The following is a 16,651-nucleotide window of genomic DNA, read 5'->3' as shown; positions in this document are numbered from 1 at the left end:
ACTCTGAAGTTCAGCATCGGTAAGGAAATGAGCAAGCAGGTTGACAGAGGAAAAGGCTGAATTATGATACAGTAACTTCTAAAGGCCTCAGCTTGGAAATCTCATGGAAGCTTCCAGTGATAGACCAACCTTTCAGAGTTGTGTTGGATTGGGGCTAAAGGACTGCACCTTTGTTCCTCTGCAACTATTAGTCATTGGATTCAGCCACTCCTCAGGAAAGGGGTCAGTGGTGTTGGACAATGAACAAGACAGATGAAGTTCTTACTATTTTACTCTGTAGTATGGGAAGTCAGAAAAAAGTATGTGAATGAAGAAATGATATAATTAATGAGAAGGATCTATGCTGCTCATGAAAAAATGTTAAAAGAGTGATCTGTTAGTGACCGGGAGAGGCAGCCTAACATAGTTTAGGGCAAGGACTCTGGAGACTGCATGAGGTCCAGTCCCGGCACTGCCATGTTTCCTGAGGCGAAATAAAACTTTAATAACTTACTCATTTGACAGTTTCTTTATCTTTAAAATCATAATAATAGTAGCTACTTTACAAAGTTTTTGTAAGAACTAAACTAATTTCAGTTGTTTCTGATTTGAATAGTCATTGGCACAAGGTTTGCAGTAAGTATTAACTGTTGTAACCACTATTGTTGTAGGGCGGGCAGGTGGGTGGTTGTGGAGAACCTTGTTGGAAATAGGATCTTTGGTCTCCTCATTGTTCAAACATAATGATCAGGTAGCTGAAGAGCCAGAATATTACAATTACAGGCTCTGCAAATGCAAGTTAAGGCCTCGAGTGGTAAATACTTGGAATATTACAGAAAAAGAAAGGGGTCAATGTGTGAAGTGTTGTGAATGCCTGAAGCTGGGGTGGTGTGGCACAATAGCAAGTATAAATTTAGTCTTCCTCCCCAGTTCTGCACAGCTCTGGAAACTTAGGAATTTCCTGAGCAATTAGAATGATTGGAATACCTTTTGTAGTTCATGAACCCCCTTGTTTATTTTTAATTTATTTATATATATTTTACATTTCTTTTTACAATATTTGCTTTCTTTTCTCAGGTGTTGTCCCCCTAGAATTTCCTCCATCAGTTTCCCTGTGCATCATCATAGTCCCTCGTGCTCTTCCGTCTCTTGTTTTGACCCCTTTTTCTCTCCCCTGCAGATGTCTCTTTCTTTTTGTTTTGCTACAGTTATTATTTTTCCATAGTGTCTTATTTGGTTTCCCTATATCTCTCCTATAAGTGAAACCATCCGATATCTTTCTTTTTTTTTCTAACTTATTTCACTGAGCATAATTTCTTTTAGCTCCATCCATGATTGCTGAGTGGTATTCCATTTTGTATATGTATCATACCTTCTTGATCCAGTCATCTGGGTTTTTTTCAAGCATTACCAATTATAAATAGTGCTGCAATAGACATAAGGGTGCAGGTATCTTTTTGAATTGTTTTTGTGTACTTTAGGTAGTTCCCTAGACATGGAATTGCTGAGTCATATGGTAACTCCATATTTAGTAGTCTGGTGAACCTCCATACAACTTCCCACAGTGTTTAAACCCCCTTTCAAACATACCTAAGTTTATACTAATTAGGGGTGTTTTGATGGACCCCTCAGTAACTTTACCATGGCAGGAAAGCTGGTTAGTTGCTGTAGGAATAAATCACATTATTAGCAGATTGAATTTTAGCTCCATCTTGGACCTCTGTAGAGAGAGAGGCTGGACAGAAGTCCTCAGGCCTGGCTCTTCCTCCTGTTCAGGTTCAGTGTTCTATGTTGGGAGCGTCAGATCCAGTTTTGTCACTATCACTCTACACCCCTGTTCCTGTGGTTCTCCGGTAATTCAGAGTTTCAGTGGTTCGCCTATGTCCTGGGCACACCAGCTCTGTGCCTCCCTGCGTCCAGTGAAGTGGCGGATATCTGATGTCCCAGATGTGGTTATGTACCACTGAGTCAGCAGCTGTAGGGGAGCTCGGTACAGCAGCCACACCTCCCTCTAGTGTTGTACTGTCTGGGTTTCACTGCAGACACAGTTCAGTGAAGTTTCCCCTACGCCCCTCTGCCGAGCTCTGCCCCTCCTGTATGCGACATTCGTCCATTTCTTTCTCAGCGGTTACTGGCCTTGTCCTGCCTTAGTTTAATTGTGAATATATGGAGGAGGTGAGCCCAGCCTCTTCGCACTGCTTCCCTTTTGCTAGGCCCCCCCCTCTGCAATATCCATATTTTATTCTCTGCAGTTCTCACTGTATAAACCTATTATCATAAGACTATAATTGTGTTTGACTAGTGAATTCTTTTAAAATTAAATTTAAGAAGAGGTGATGATTTAGAACATAATGAATATCCATATGATCTACAAGTTTGGTTCTAGCATTATCAGTGTCAAAATAAAAATGACATCATCAGTTTTATAGGCTGCCTTGTTCATAGAGGGGTAAGTTCCAGTTACCCTGGGGCATCAGCACTTTACCTGGTATGCCCTTCTCCTCCCATAATTTGCTTTGTGCTTCTCTTCTCAACTGCTCTGAGTTGTATCCTTTATACAAAAAAAAAAAAAAAAAAAGTAAATGGTTAAGAACCTTGATTGCTATGAATAATCTTAGTGAATTATTGAACTTGATTATGGCTATCAAATTTCCAGCTGGTCAATTAGATGTATAGCTAATTGGCCTATAGTGTGAAGCTGTCACCAGCCTCTGCAGCAAGAGTTCAATCCCCAGCCAGAGAGGTGACCCACATGGCACAGCAGACCACTCCTGTCTCCCTGCTGCTCCCCTCAGCAGTTTATTTAAGCAGATCTGCCTGTTTTGCTCCCCACTCTGTGTCTGGTGGATCTTTTCACCCCCTGCACCTCTGGCCTAGACCCAGTTCTTGTGTGCATAAGTAAATAAAAGTAAAAATAGTTTGTTTTTTTTTTAAAGAATTGCAGGTAAAAACTTGGGGGGGGGTCACAATTAGAATCTGAAGCAGAGGTGGCCTTGTGGGAGTGAGCCCCACTACAGGGTCTATGCTAACTCTGGATAGTGAGTGTGAGAATTAGGTTGAATTGTGACAGCCATTTGGTATCAGAAAGGCAGAAAAATTATGTTGGAAGAGACACCACATATTTGGTGTCAGGAAAAATATATTTTCAGGCATGAAAAGTACTGAGCACTATGCATCATAGTCATCTCCTGATACAACTATTTCAAATGCAATTGTCAAAAGTTCCAACTTGAAGCCATTCTGTAAGGATCAGAGTTCTTAGGGTTGGCGCTTTACTTTTGCTAACTAGTATTATAGGCCTGGGAAAGAGAGAGTCACCGGGAATATGGCAATTGCAATGGCACCAACTTGGATAGACTCACCATGAATTCTGACCCAAATGGAACTCTATTGATGTGGATCAAATACTGGTCAAGTAACCCCCAGTATCATCTTTAAAAATTAATACTTTTCAGTAAGACCAGAGCTCATTTATCAACAACTGGTTTCTTTATAGGTCAGGTCTAATAATATGAAATGCATATGTATGTTACTCCCCTCATAGTGACTGCTACGAAGCACCCTCCAGATGAAGAATTAAGCATAGCACAGACCCTATTAAATAGCCTTTCCTATATTGCTTAACCCTACTTCAGTTCACCTGCAGCTTCAAGTAAATGATCAGCATCTGTTAGCTTACCATGTAAGCACTTGTTTCTCCTATCCCTGGCTGAATGCTTTCCTGGTCTACCACCTACATACTGATTCAACAGAGAAGTCTGAGGGGTTCATGCCACCCAACCCAAACTCAACCAATGAGGAATGAGATCTATGAATTAATGTTGCTGCCAATCCCCATTTCATACTAAGACTTTTTCTTGTTCTATTCTACATGGATTCTCAGAGGGTCCTCAGAAAAATTAAGCTCTAGTTGTGCCCAGTTAAGCTGCTCATGAATATGTGCTTCTTTAGTTTTCTTCTCTTCCACTTCCTCACTTCTGCTTCTTGCATTCACCTCCCAAATAAATGTTTGTGCTGAGATGTTCATCTCAGAGTCTGCCTTCAAAAACCAGCAGAATAAGACAACATGTTTTTGTTTTAATAGTTTATTTTTATATCATTTTGTGCCCTTTTCTATCCCAGTTGTAACCCCCATGGACTTCCTATCACCAGCTCACCTGTGTCCAGTACACTCCCTCCACACCATTTTTGATCCCATTCCCCACTCCACCCCCACAAATTGTCTCTGGTATATAGTTGTTCATTATCTTCCCCCCCACCCCCATCCTTTATGCCTTTATGCTCCTGCTATGAGTGAAACCATCCAGTATTTTTCTTTTCATTCTGGCTTATTTCACTTAGCATGATCCCTTCTAGCTCCATCCATGTTGCTGCAAAAGACATGTGTCTCCCTTTTTGATTGCTGAGTAATATTCCATTGTGTATATGTACCACATCTTTTTAATCCAGTCATCTACTTTTGGGCATTTGGGTTGATTCCATGTGTTTCCTATTGTAAATAAAGCAGCAGTAAACATGTGGGTGCAGGTGTCTTTTTGAATCAGTGTTTTTATGTCTTTTAGGTAGATACTTAGGAGTGGGATTGCTGGGTCATGTGGAAGCTCCATTTGGAGTTGTATACTTTATTTTTGTTGAGTTTCATCAGTTCTTTGTATATCTTTGTGATCAATCCTTTATTGTTAGTATTGTGTGAGAAAAAATTTCCCAATCAGTGGGATATCTATTTCTTGTAATGTCTCTTTTGCTGTACAGAAGCTCTTTAGCGTGATGCAGCCCCAGCTGTTTACCCTTTCCTTCATTATCATTGTATTGGGTTTTGTATCTTTAAAGATGTTACTGAGGTGTAAGGCAAAGCATATTTAAGGCCTGTGTTGGTCTCCATATTCTTACTTGAAATAAAATAGCATGTCATGTGCAGAGACAGACATGATGAACAAGCTAGGAGGTTAGAATTTTTAAAAAATATTACTTTAAAAGCTTAAGAATCAATATCTGGCAATGTAGAAGACTCAACAAAAATCATATTTCTTGTAACCATTCTTACAGACATTTTGAAATACCTGTTTTTCACTTAACATTTCTTGAGTCCAAGTTAAAGATGAAACTGTTTGGAGATCCTTTTAGTGAATAAATAAAGAGCCTGTCTTCTTCATTTTCTTCAATCACTCTTCCTTCTTGAAGATGTGATAATCTTATAAAAGCAAGAAGCAAAGCAAAGTGATTTAACTTAAACATGCCTGCCAGGTGATCCCTGCCTTAGTTGTCTTTTCAGAAATGGTAGCACTGTGGTCTAAGTCTGAAATCAGTTCTGGAGAATAAGAGAAACTTACTTCCTCGGGTTATGAGGTGTTAAGCAAAGTGTGTGGGTGCATGGTGACTTTCCCAAGCTTGAGAGACAGCTGAAGGAAATAACCACTGTTATTATAAAATCTGTGTTTACTGAGATAAGGAGGCTCAGAAAAGCAAACCAAGTGAAAAGTTAATGGCCAACATTTGCAAATATTTTGTAGTGTGATGAAATTAAGAAATCTGACTGCCCTTGTTCTGCAAATCTCTCATGTGCAGATCCTGACACTTCTAAATGAAGAACCTCTCCAAAGGTCAGGAATACTTCAGTTCACATATAGCCACAAGGTTTTAAATTATGACTGATTTGTTTTCATTTTCTCACTTGCTATTCATTTCAAAATGTCTTTCACATAGAACACTTTCCAGCATGCTCCATTTAACACACAAGTTAGGCGTTGGTGTTTGCAGACAGAATATCTGCTTTGAAGTAAATGCCAAGTGTGATCAAGATCTATTGAGACTGCTTTCTCATGGTTGTTTGCATTTCCTTCTGGAAAGGTAAGATTGCATTCAGAAATCATGCAAATCTTATTTCAAAGACCTTTATCACTTCCTGGTGCTGGCCCTTACCTACAATCAACAACTGTCCCGAAACCAAAACCGCTGCAGTGCTGGGATAAGAAAAGCATACAAAAATGCTTTCTTCTATCAGAATCTTAAGTGTCTGAAAGATTTGCAATTTGGATATTGTCATTATATTCAGATCTGATAACAGTTCACTGTATTATTAGAGATATAATTTCTCATTTGTATGTCATGTCACATCTGTAAATGCACTATATTTGCTTCTTCAGTTATGCAGTCATCCTTATCATCAGTCATCGAAAGCATTTATTATCGATTTGTGAATGGAGCTATTTGGCATACTGAAACAAGTCCTAACTTTCTCTGGAATATGGCTAATTTCTGCAAATATGATTGAATGTATTTATGACATACTTTTATTGTTTAATGAAGTTTATATATATATATATATATATATTACATCATTGTTCATTTTTAAACAATGATTGCTCCCCACCCCCCCAGATGTAGTCCCTATAGAATTTCCTCCTCCAATTCATCTAGGCACCATCACTGCAACCCCCTGTGTTCCTCCCTTCCTCCTTCTGATCGATCCTCCCACATAGGATGTCCTGGTTTATAATTGTCTGTTTGTTATCGTTTTGTTTTGTTATTATTTTCCCCGATGTCTTATTTGTAACAACAAATGTAAGCAAGGATGTGGTGAAAAAGGAACTCTCCTACACTGCTGGTGAGAATTCAAACTAGTCCAACCAACCACTGTGGAAAACTGTATGGAAAGCCCGCAGACCACTAAAAATGGAGCTACTATATGACTCAGAATTCCACTTCTAGGGATCTACCCAAAGGACACAAAAACACTGATTCGAAAAACACCTGCACCCCTATGTTTATTGAAGCACCATTTGAAACAGGTGAAACCTGGAAGCAAACCAAATGTCCAAAAATAGATGACCGGATCAAAGAGATGTGACACACGCACACACATGTGCATGTATTTGGAATGCTATTCAGCAATCAAAAATATAAACAAATGCCGTTCACAGCAATGGATGGAGCTAGGAGTTATGCTCAGTGAAATAAGTCAGAAGGAAAAAGAAAAATATTGGAAAAATATTGGATGGTTTCACTTATAGGAGAAATATAAGGGAACCAAATATGACATACTTCTAATTGAACAATAGACATTTATTGGAATAGGTGTAATGTTCAGGTGTTTGTATTATGTAGAAGTAAAGTGTTGTGGAATTTATGGGAATTAGTGAGTGGAATGTCAAGGTCTGTTTTACATTGGAGCATAATAGGAAACTTGTTTCTTTAGACAATTGACCCATGAGGACTTTATTGAGTATTTGGGGTTTTAAAGGCAGTGATGACACATGGCAGTGATATGATGAAAGGGCACTTTGAGAATGGCAGTGATCCTCCACGTTGTTAGCTCATATAATATTTCTTAGGGTCCAATGGGTGGCAGGAATACCTCAGACAATATCCAAAGATATTCCAGTTTCAAAGTTGAAGTTGGTAGAAGACTGAGAGTAAAGACACTTTTAATTGTTTTTAACACATAGTTACACTCTTGGTAATATTTCTAAATCCTTGACAATTCCTGCTGTGCAGATTTACTTCAAAATGAATGTATATCACATCAGATTGCCTGTAACAAGCAAATGGTTGAAAAATAAGGTGGAAACAACACACTGGTGTTTTCATGAACTTAAATAGTTTGTAGACAAAATAATCTCACTTTGCTTATGATTCAAAATCTTTAGGAAAAACAACTTTTTAAATAAATAATATAAATAGTAATAAATAATAAAATATGAGCTTAAGTTACTATTGTAATAAGATTTTTTTCTAATAGTAAAGATTTCCAATTATAAATATTCTATTAAATTTGAGGGTCAGGAAAAAATCCCATTTAAAGAAGGCAAACTGCTTATGTGAAAGGCTATCTAAGAAGTATTCAGTGGAAATGACTGTGTTCAGATAAGAAGAAAAAGTCATGGAAAATGGAGCTTACATTTTGTACAAGGAGCATTATATAATTTTGTTTCTGTCCTACACAAAAAAGGGAGATTGATTGCAATATTTTTGAATACAGAACCAGTTCTTCATTTGATCAGAGTTGATCATAATATATTGTTTGTATATTAATATTCAATTATCTAATGTTTGGGGGAGCTTTTGGCTCTATTCATTAGGGACATTGGTCAGTAGTTTTCTGTTTTTAGTTTAAGATAATGCAGGTACCATAAAAGCTTGGTGTGAATTATTTCCTTTTCTCTTATTTTCTGGAAAATATTTTATAGAACTGGTATTTTTAGATATTTGGTAGAATTCACTATAGAAATTACATGAATCCTGAGTTTTATTTTAGAAGATTTACGTTAGAAATAAATTTCTTCATTAGTTGTAAAACAGTGCAGGTTATACAATTAACCTTGGGTAAATTTAAATAGTGTTTGGTTTTCAAGCAATGGATTCATTTATTCTAAATATTCAAATTTATATGAATAGAGTTGATCATAGCATCCTATAATATCCTTTTAATATCTGTATTATATTTAGTTATAACTCCTTTCATATTCTTAGTATTGACACTTTGTTCTTTTATTCTTCCAAGTCTTACTAAAAATTCATCAATTTTATTGATCTTTTAAAGAATCAACTCTGTTCCATTGTTTTTCTGTTTCAGATTCTTTGACTTCTGCTCTTATTTTAATGATTAATTTCCTTTTTGCTTTTGGTTTATTTTGTTTTTCATTTTTAAAGATAGGAACTTAAATGACTGGCTTGTAACTTTTGTACATGTCTAATGTAAGCACTTACTGCTTTAAAATTCTCTCTATACTCAAGTCTAGCTATATCCCACAAGTTTTGATAGTTCGTATTTTCATCCATTTAAAAGTATGCGCTCTGTTTTTCTTGAGATTTCCTCTTGGTAAGTTATTTAAACATTTTTTTTTGTTTAATTTTCATGTGTGTAAAGCTTTCCTGTTATCTTCTTCCTGATATCTAGTTTAGTTATTGTCTGATAAAATAGCAATTCTTTAAAGCTTGTTAAGATTTGTTTTAGTTACAAGGATCTGATCTATTCTGGAGAATATTTTACCTGTAATATTTCTACATGAATCCTTGAAAGAAAATAATTAAGAATATGTGAGTAAATAACTAAATCATTCTTTAAACATACACTAATGACATTTATCTTAAGACATTTATCTTAAGACATTTTCCAATGGTGATGATATTATATTTATTTAGCTGGTTTAAATCAGTTATGTTTAGAAACCAGGGAATAGAAAATTTCTAGTTAAATGATAGAGCCAAGAGAGTGAACTTCAGAGTCTCTTCACAGAACAATCCTGTAGCCTCTGTTTCCAACCAGGGCCTCTGATAATAGCATATTGTTGCATATCATATTGGAAAGTGAATATGATTGCACACATCACGATTATATACTTCTTAAATGTGCCTTTCTGAAGGAAAGGTTATTTTCTATGAAATATTTTTGGTACAAGTGCAATGGAAATTAAAATGTTTTTATGGACCTTGTGTCATAAAACTATATTTGCAAGAGAAATTATAGTTATGTTATTGTTGGTAATTATAACAATAAATTATGGAGCAAATTTTAGTAAAGTATTTGTAAGCAATTAGTAAACAATTGTTAGTAAAACAGTGTTAGTTATTTGCAGTAAAACGTTGCTTAATTGCCCTCTCCAGAGCCCAGATAAGCAGTCTTCCTGTTCATAGGAGGAGCTACAGAGCTTCATTTGCCATTTTGGCCTTGAATGATCACTCATAGCAACAAAACTATCCTTGGTTGCTATGATCTGAAAACAAGCATGGTTCTTCAGTATTGTTACAGTTGATTCCTGTCCAGAAGGCTGTCTGATATGTACACCTCCTTGTATGTAGGCCTTATTATTTTGAACATCAGACAATCCTTCCTCTATGATGGAAGGCAACATCAGCCACACCCTATCCTGAAGAAAACTGATTTTGAGAGAAGCAAAAGAAGTACAAAGATAAGGGTGCAGGAGGGCTCTGAAAAGCAGTCTGATCCCAGATACATGGTCATGAGGGATTGAATTGCCCCCTTCCCAACTTCCTATGTTGAGCTCCTAGACCTCAGTACCTTGGAATAGTTATTTGGAGAGAGTCTTTGCAGAAGCAGTTAAGTGAAGATGAAGTCACCATAATGGGCTGCAAACCAATAAGGTGGGTGTCCTTATGAAAGGAAGATTTAGACAGAGACAGGCGCATATGGAAGGAAGATGAAGTGAACAGACAAGCAGATGACCACCTACAGGCCAAAGACAGATGCTTGGAACTGATCCTTCCCTCACAGCCCTCAGAAAAAAGCAACCGTGCCAACACTTTGATTTTGGACTTTTAACTCCTAGAACTGTTAAGAGAATAAATTTCTGCTGTTTAAACCACCCAGTTTGTGGTCATTTTCTCCATTAGCCCTAACAAACTAATGCAGTCCCCAAAAGCACACACCCACACAAAAGGTAGGTTTTTAGCCAAATACCACTATGAACGGGCATTTCAGCACATTTTGTTCTCTTATGGTAAAAAAAAAAATACAGAGAAGCTACTGGAAAGATTCCTCTATAGTTTTTCAGAGTTAGATAAGCTATGAGCCGGATAACTACTTAACTCACCTTGATAGGGTGCCCTTTCCCAATGACAACTGAGAGTTCTTTTAAAAATATAGCTCCCACATCTTTTTTCTTATTTGCCTCTTTTGTCTATTCAATAAATTAATAGTTGAAGGTTGAAGGACTTCCCAAGTTGAAGAGTCTTCACCTTAAAGAAAGCCCATAGAACTAATACAAAATTTGACCTGCTAAAGTTTTTTTTAGCAAACTTTATATTATGCAAGAATTTATGTATTTTGGGCCTTAAACAATGCAGAAAAGAAGGAAGAAGCCAGTGTATTGAGCATGGATGTATAGCTTATCTCCATGTGTGTGAGGATTGAGCTGACTTGCTGACTGAGAGGGCTATGATTGTCTCCAGGGAGGCCTAGAAACTGGTACTGACCTTTTGGCCAACGTCAGGATGTGCTACTTATGACTTAGACTTTTCAAAGTGCAAATGAGATTGAGGTAGAGGTTTTGGAAAAGTAGAGTTCAAAATATCCTTGCAGGAATTTTGTGCTGTTTTGTCTACATTGTTTAGAAATCTATAGATTGGTTTACACCTGTCTGATTTCAGCTGTGCCCAGTGAAATCAGTGGAGTAGTAAAGAGCCCTGAGAAGATTGTATTTCAGCTTTTTTAAGCACAGTCCCTTGAATATACTTAGTCATCCATATCTGGAGCAAAATGTGTTCTCTACAACTGAAAAGGACTATGAAAGATATTCCTTGACATATCAAATCCCTAAATGGTTACTAGATTTCTTTTTCCTGTTATTTTTACCTTTTTTACAGCCTTGCATGTGAAATGTAGTCTTTTCAGTGTTTTCATTCTGCGTGATGTTATACCTTTGAGCTCTAGATTCAAAGCTGATATCTTGGATCTCTCCTGAAATTTACCTTAAAAAGTAAAGGAAGTCCTTGTCTTAGAGTCCATAAATTGGAAATAAAATGCTAATCAGGGGCCCTCCTGATGACACAAGGCTTAACGTCTTAGCACTGTCCAGCTATCACCAGCCACCACGGCATGAGTTTGATGCCCGGCCAGGGAGCTGACCCACATAGCATAGCAGACCTCTCCTATCTTGCCTGCTGTTCCCCTCAGCATTGTATTTCAGTAGATCTGCTTGTTTTGCTCCTCACTGTGTCTCTGGTGAATCCACTCACTATCCTGCACCTCTGGCCTACACCCCAGTTCTTATATGCATAAAGAAATAAAAATAAATCTTTAAAACTATAAAATGCCTAACAGCAAGGGCCCCAATATTTGCTGGCCTTAAAGGCAGAATCAATGCCTACATAAAAGGTGCAAATATTTCTTATTTTAAAGATTTATTTATTTTTATGCATACAGAACGGGGGGAGGGTACAGGTCAGAGGTACAAGGGAGATGAGCGGATTCACCAGAGAGACTAGAGAGCAGGAGGCAGATTGACAAAGTACACTGCTGAGGGGAGCAGTGGGCGAGAGAGGAGAGGTCTGCTGTGCCAGAAGGTACAAATATTTCTATAAAATTATGGATCTCAGTTGTTGGTTTAAATGGAGGGAAATTAGGAAATAGCATTGGTACAGAGTAGATATCAGTGATCATAGTCTCCCAGCCTCTCTCAGGACTCTAACTCTCATTAGTGGGAGATGAGGGCATTGAGTCTGAGTATAAAATTAAAATGAGGTTTCACCATTATTTCTGTTGGTTCCTATGACTTCCATTCTTTTAGACACTGTCTCTTGGACCAAAACTACTACAGGATATAAGGGAGTAAAAGCTGCACCATAATGAAAATTGTGCAATTAAATCAAGGTCATCTACCAAAGGCACACATTCTAAATAGCCATTAAATCTACCACTTTCCATAAACTATCTGTTTTGAATGTTGTTTAACTAAATTACTTAGAGACATTTTTATATTCTGGGCACGGTAAAGGCTCTAAATTGCATATCTCTTGTAAAGCATAAGTGAATAGAGAAGGTAGCTATGAAGTACAAGAAAACAGCAGGAGCCCTGGCAGATACACAGAGAATGTCCTATAACCTTAGTCAGAGTAAAGCCAGGAATAAACACTGAGAGACTTTCTAACATTAGAGAAATGGTTGAATAAATGAAGGTCCATCAACATGATGGAATATTATGCAGGCATTACCATAACATTATGTGGAGATATAAACAAGATGTTTGATATAATGTTAAGCAAAACTAACAGAATACAAAGTGGCATATACAAATATGAGACCATAAAATAATACCTGAAAATTAAATTATTAAAAGTGTATTATGGTAATTTGGAATACACCCTTTTTCAATGATTTATTTATGCATACAGAACTGGGGTACAGGCCAAAGGTGCAGGGGTGGTGAGAGAATACACCAGAGACAGAGTGGGGGGCAGAACAGGCAGATTGACGAAGTACACTGCTGAGTGAGGAGAGCAGCAGGCTGGTCAGGAGAGGTCTGCCGCGCCATGTGGGTCACCTCCATGGCCGGAATTGCCAAAGTGGCTGTGGCTGGCTTTGTAGTGTGCTGCACTTTAACCCGTTGTGCCACTAGGGAGGGTCTACCATTTGCTTTTACCTAAAATATACCACTATATAGAGTCTGCATATATATATATATATATATATATATATACACACACACACACATAAGCACCTCTTAAATGTGTGTATCTTTATATAGTCTTAAGACATTTAGTGGTGGGAACATTAGCCTAGAATTTTGGGAGACCTTTATTTTCCCAACAGAACTTTCTGCAGTGATGGCAGAGTTCTATAAATAGGCGCTGTCCAGAATAGTAGTCATGTTTGTCTTGAGCACTTAAAAAGTGACCAGTGTGGTTGCGAATCCAAATTTTTCATTTTAACTAGTTATATTTTAAATTCAGGTAACCACATATGACTAGTAATTATCACATCATTCCGTAAAAAATATATGTTCAAACACAGAACATAGATAAATTTTAATCATGGCTTTATTAGTGTTTCCAATATCATTTATATGTTTGATATAACAGTTGGACTCTTTTTTTTAAGATTGATTTATTTATGTGTACAGAACAGGGTTACAGGCCAGAGGTGCAGGGGTGGTGAGAGGATTCACCAGAGACAGAGTGGGGAGCAGAACAGGCCGACTGACAAGTACACTGCTGAGGGGAGCAGTGGGCGGGTCAGGAGAGGTCTGCCATGCCATGTGGTCACCTCCAGGGCGGGCAGGGTTCGAACTCATGCTGACGGGGCTTTAGCTTCTTACTGCTATGCTTTAACCCACTGCACCACCAGGGAGGGCCCGGACTCTTTTTTTTTTAAAAGGTCCTTTGTCACTTATTTTCTCTTTGGAGCAAGAGATCATGCAAAAAGCACACCTCATTAAACTGCAAAGGATAAAAGTTCTTTATTTTCCATTTCAGAGGCAGTTTGGCATGCCAAAAATCTTTACTGTAATTACAGATATGTCAGAGACCTTTAGTGACCCAAACAGCTTCCTCTTCCTGCTCACAAACATGAAAGCCTGAAAGCTATCAGGTCATAGATTCTCTGGCTTACCCTGGCCTGAGCAAAGGGCTTCTGCACAGTTTAATAACCAAGTGACTATGAACAGGAAAGGAAGAGTTCTCCTACATAAGAAAATGTGATGGCTCCATGTGACTTTTCCTATATTTTGGACATCTGTCCTCATGTATCTCTAGTTAGTAGAGCCCATCTAAGGCAGTTCACATCTGGACTTCTGCATTGCCATACTGCCTCCTTTCTTACATCTCCGTATATCCACCTTCTTAACTACATCTCTGTGCTCCCACCTTTGGCCTGGAATGCCATTTTCTTCTGTGAAGGAGGTATTGAGCTGGATCTCGATGGACAGGAGAATTTAAATTAGACATGTATGTGAGAAAAATCACACAGATGTCCACAAGAAAACCTTTATAACCTCTGGGAGATAGGGGTGTTCAACCAGTCATGTGCTTGAGCTCAAAGTCCAAACTGTAATGCAGGTCCTACAAATGCCTTGTACAACTCTGTATCTCATGTGGACCAGGAGAGTGGGAGTAACCTAGTGACTCCCTGCAGCTGCAGTATACCTGGTAGCTCAAGTTTTTTCTGCTTGTATCACTCACAGTTGGAGAAAGCCCTTCAATAAGAGGGGATCCCTGTGGGAGCATAAGGGATAACCTTCTTTAGTTATGTAATTTTGTGACACTAAAATGCCTATGCTGGAGGGGAATTAACAAGATTGTTAAATTTATCATCTTTAATGGAGCACATATTTTAATTAGTCCAGGGGATGCAGTTTATATACATTTAGAATAAATGGTCTCAATAGATCCCACACAAGAAAAGAAATAAAAAGGAAAAAATGTGCTCCAAAGGGAACAGATACATTTTAGGTAATGGCTGATCTGTTGGTTACTAAAAAACAAGGGAATGAACATTGGCATTGTATACATTTTCATAAGATAATTCTAAATGGGAGCCCTCCCTGGTGGCACAATAGGTTAAAGCACAGCACTACAAAGCTGGCTGCTGCTGCTTCAGTGCTAGTTCGATCTCCAGCCCAGAGGTGACCCACATGGTGCAGCAGACCTCTCCTGTCTCACCTGCTGCTCCCCTCAGCAATGTACTTGTCAGTGGCCTGTTCTGCTCCCCTCTCTGTCTCTGGTGAAGCCTCTCCCCATCCCTGCACCTCTGGCCTGTATCCCAGTTCTGTATGCATAAACAAATAAATCTTTTTTAAACAACGATACTCTAAATGACAACTAAGTTAAATTAGAATTGTTGCAATATGTGATAAATGAGAGAATTATAAAACTTTTTGTTCTTACAAGTCATAATCACATATTTTATTAAATTTGTATTAAAAGATAGCTACAACATCCTAAAATTGGTAAAGAATATCTATAAAACAACTACAGTAACATTATACTTGATGAGAAACTTGAACTTTTGCTTTAAGATCAAGTACAAGGCAAGAATGTCTGTCTGTTTTCATGATTCTTTCTAAATCATCCTGGAAGTTGATGTAATAAAAACAGAAATGGAAATAAAAGTATACAATTAAGAGGCAAGAAGTAAATCCATCTCTTCATTTAATATGATTGTTTACATAGAAAATCCAAAATAATTGACAAAAATTTCCTGGAGCAAACTTGCAAGAGACATTGTATATAAACATCAATCCCTTTTCTATATGCCAGCAATGAACAAATGGAATTTAAAATTAAAAACTCAGTACCATTTCATTTGCACCCCAAGTATAAGATACTTAGGTATAAGTCTTACGAAGTATGTACAAGATCTATAAAAGGAAAACAATACAATGCTGGTGAGTGTAATCAAAGAACTAAATAGATATTTCATTTTCACAGATATGGCAACTCAGTATTGTTAAGATGTCAGTTCATTCCTGCTTGATCTGTTGATTCAACACAATCCTACTAAAAAATTGTGCACGTTTGAAAAAGGAACTCTAAAGTTTATGTGGAGAATCAGAAGACCTAGATTAGCCAACACGATATTGAAGAAGATCAGAGTTACAAGACTAAAACTATCTGACTTCAAGATAGACCTACTATAGAGCTACAGAAATCAAAACATTGTGGTATTGGCAAAACAAAGGACAAATAAACCAATGGACCGGAATAGAGAACCCAGAAGTAGATCCACACATATACTGTCAACATCTTTGACACACACACACACACACACACACAAAACAGTGGAGTAAAGATAGTTTTTCTATAAAAGGCTCTGGAACAATTGGACATCATATGCAAAATAATGAATCTGACTTCCTATGCTTCACAAAAATTAAAATGAACCCCAGACCTAAATGTAAAACACAAAACTATAAAACTCTTAGAAAATAACATAGAGATTCCAGATGAACTTGGGTATGACAATGACTTTTTAAATACAACACCAAAGACACAATCCATGAAAAAGTCATTGATATGTTGGACTTTTGTTAAAATATGAAAATTCTGCTCCATGAAAGTGGAAGGCAAGAGAATGACAAGTAACTCACAGACTGGAATTAAATATATACAAAAGACATAGCTGATAAAGGACAGCTATCTAAAATATACCAAGAAACCTGAAAACTCAACAGTAAGAAAACAAATAACAGTAAGAAAACAAACAACTTGATTAAAACAA

The sequence above is a fragment of the Condylura cristata genome, unplaced genomic scaffold (assembly GCF_000260355.1).
Source record: "Condylura cristata isolate star-nosed mole 26May11 unplaced genomic scaffold, ConCri1.0 scaffold00027, whole genome shotgun sequence".
Classification (NCBI taxonomy): domain Eukaryota; kingdom Metazoa; phylum Chordata; class Mammalia; order Eulipotyphla; family Talpidae; genus Condylura; species Condylura cristata.
The sequence above is the reverse complement of the archived record's forward strand: the minus strand, read 5'-3'. Positions refer to the sequence as shown.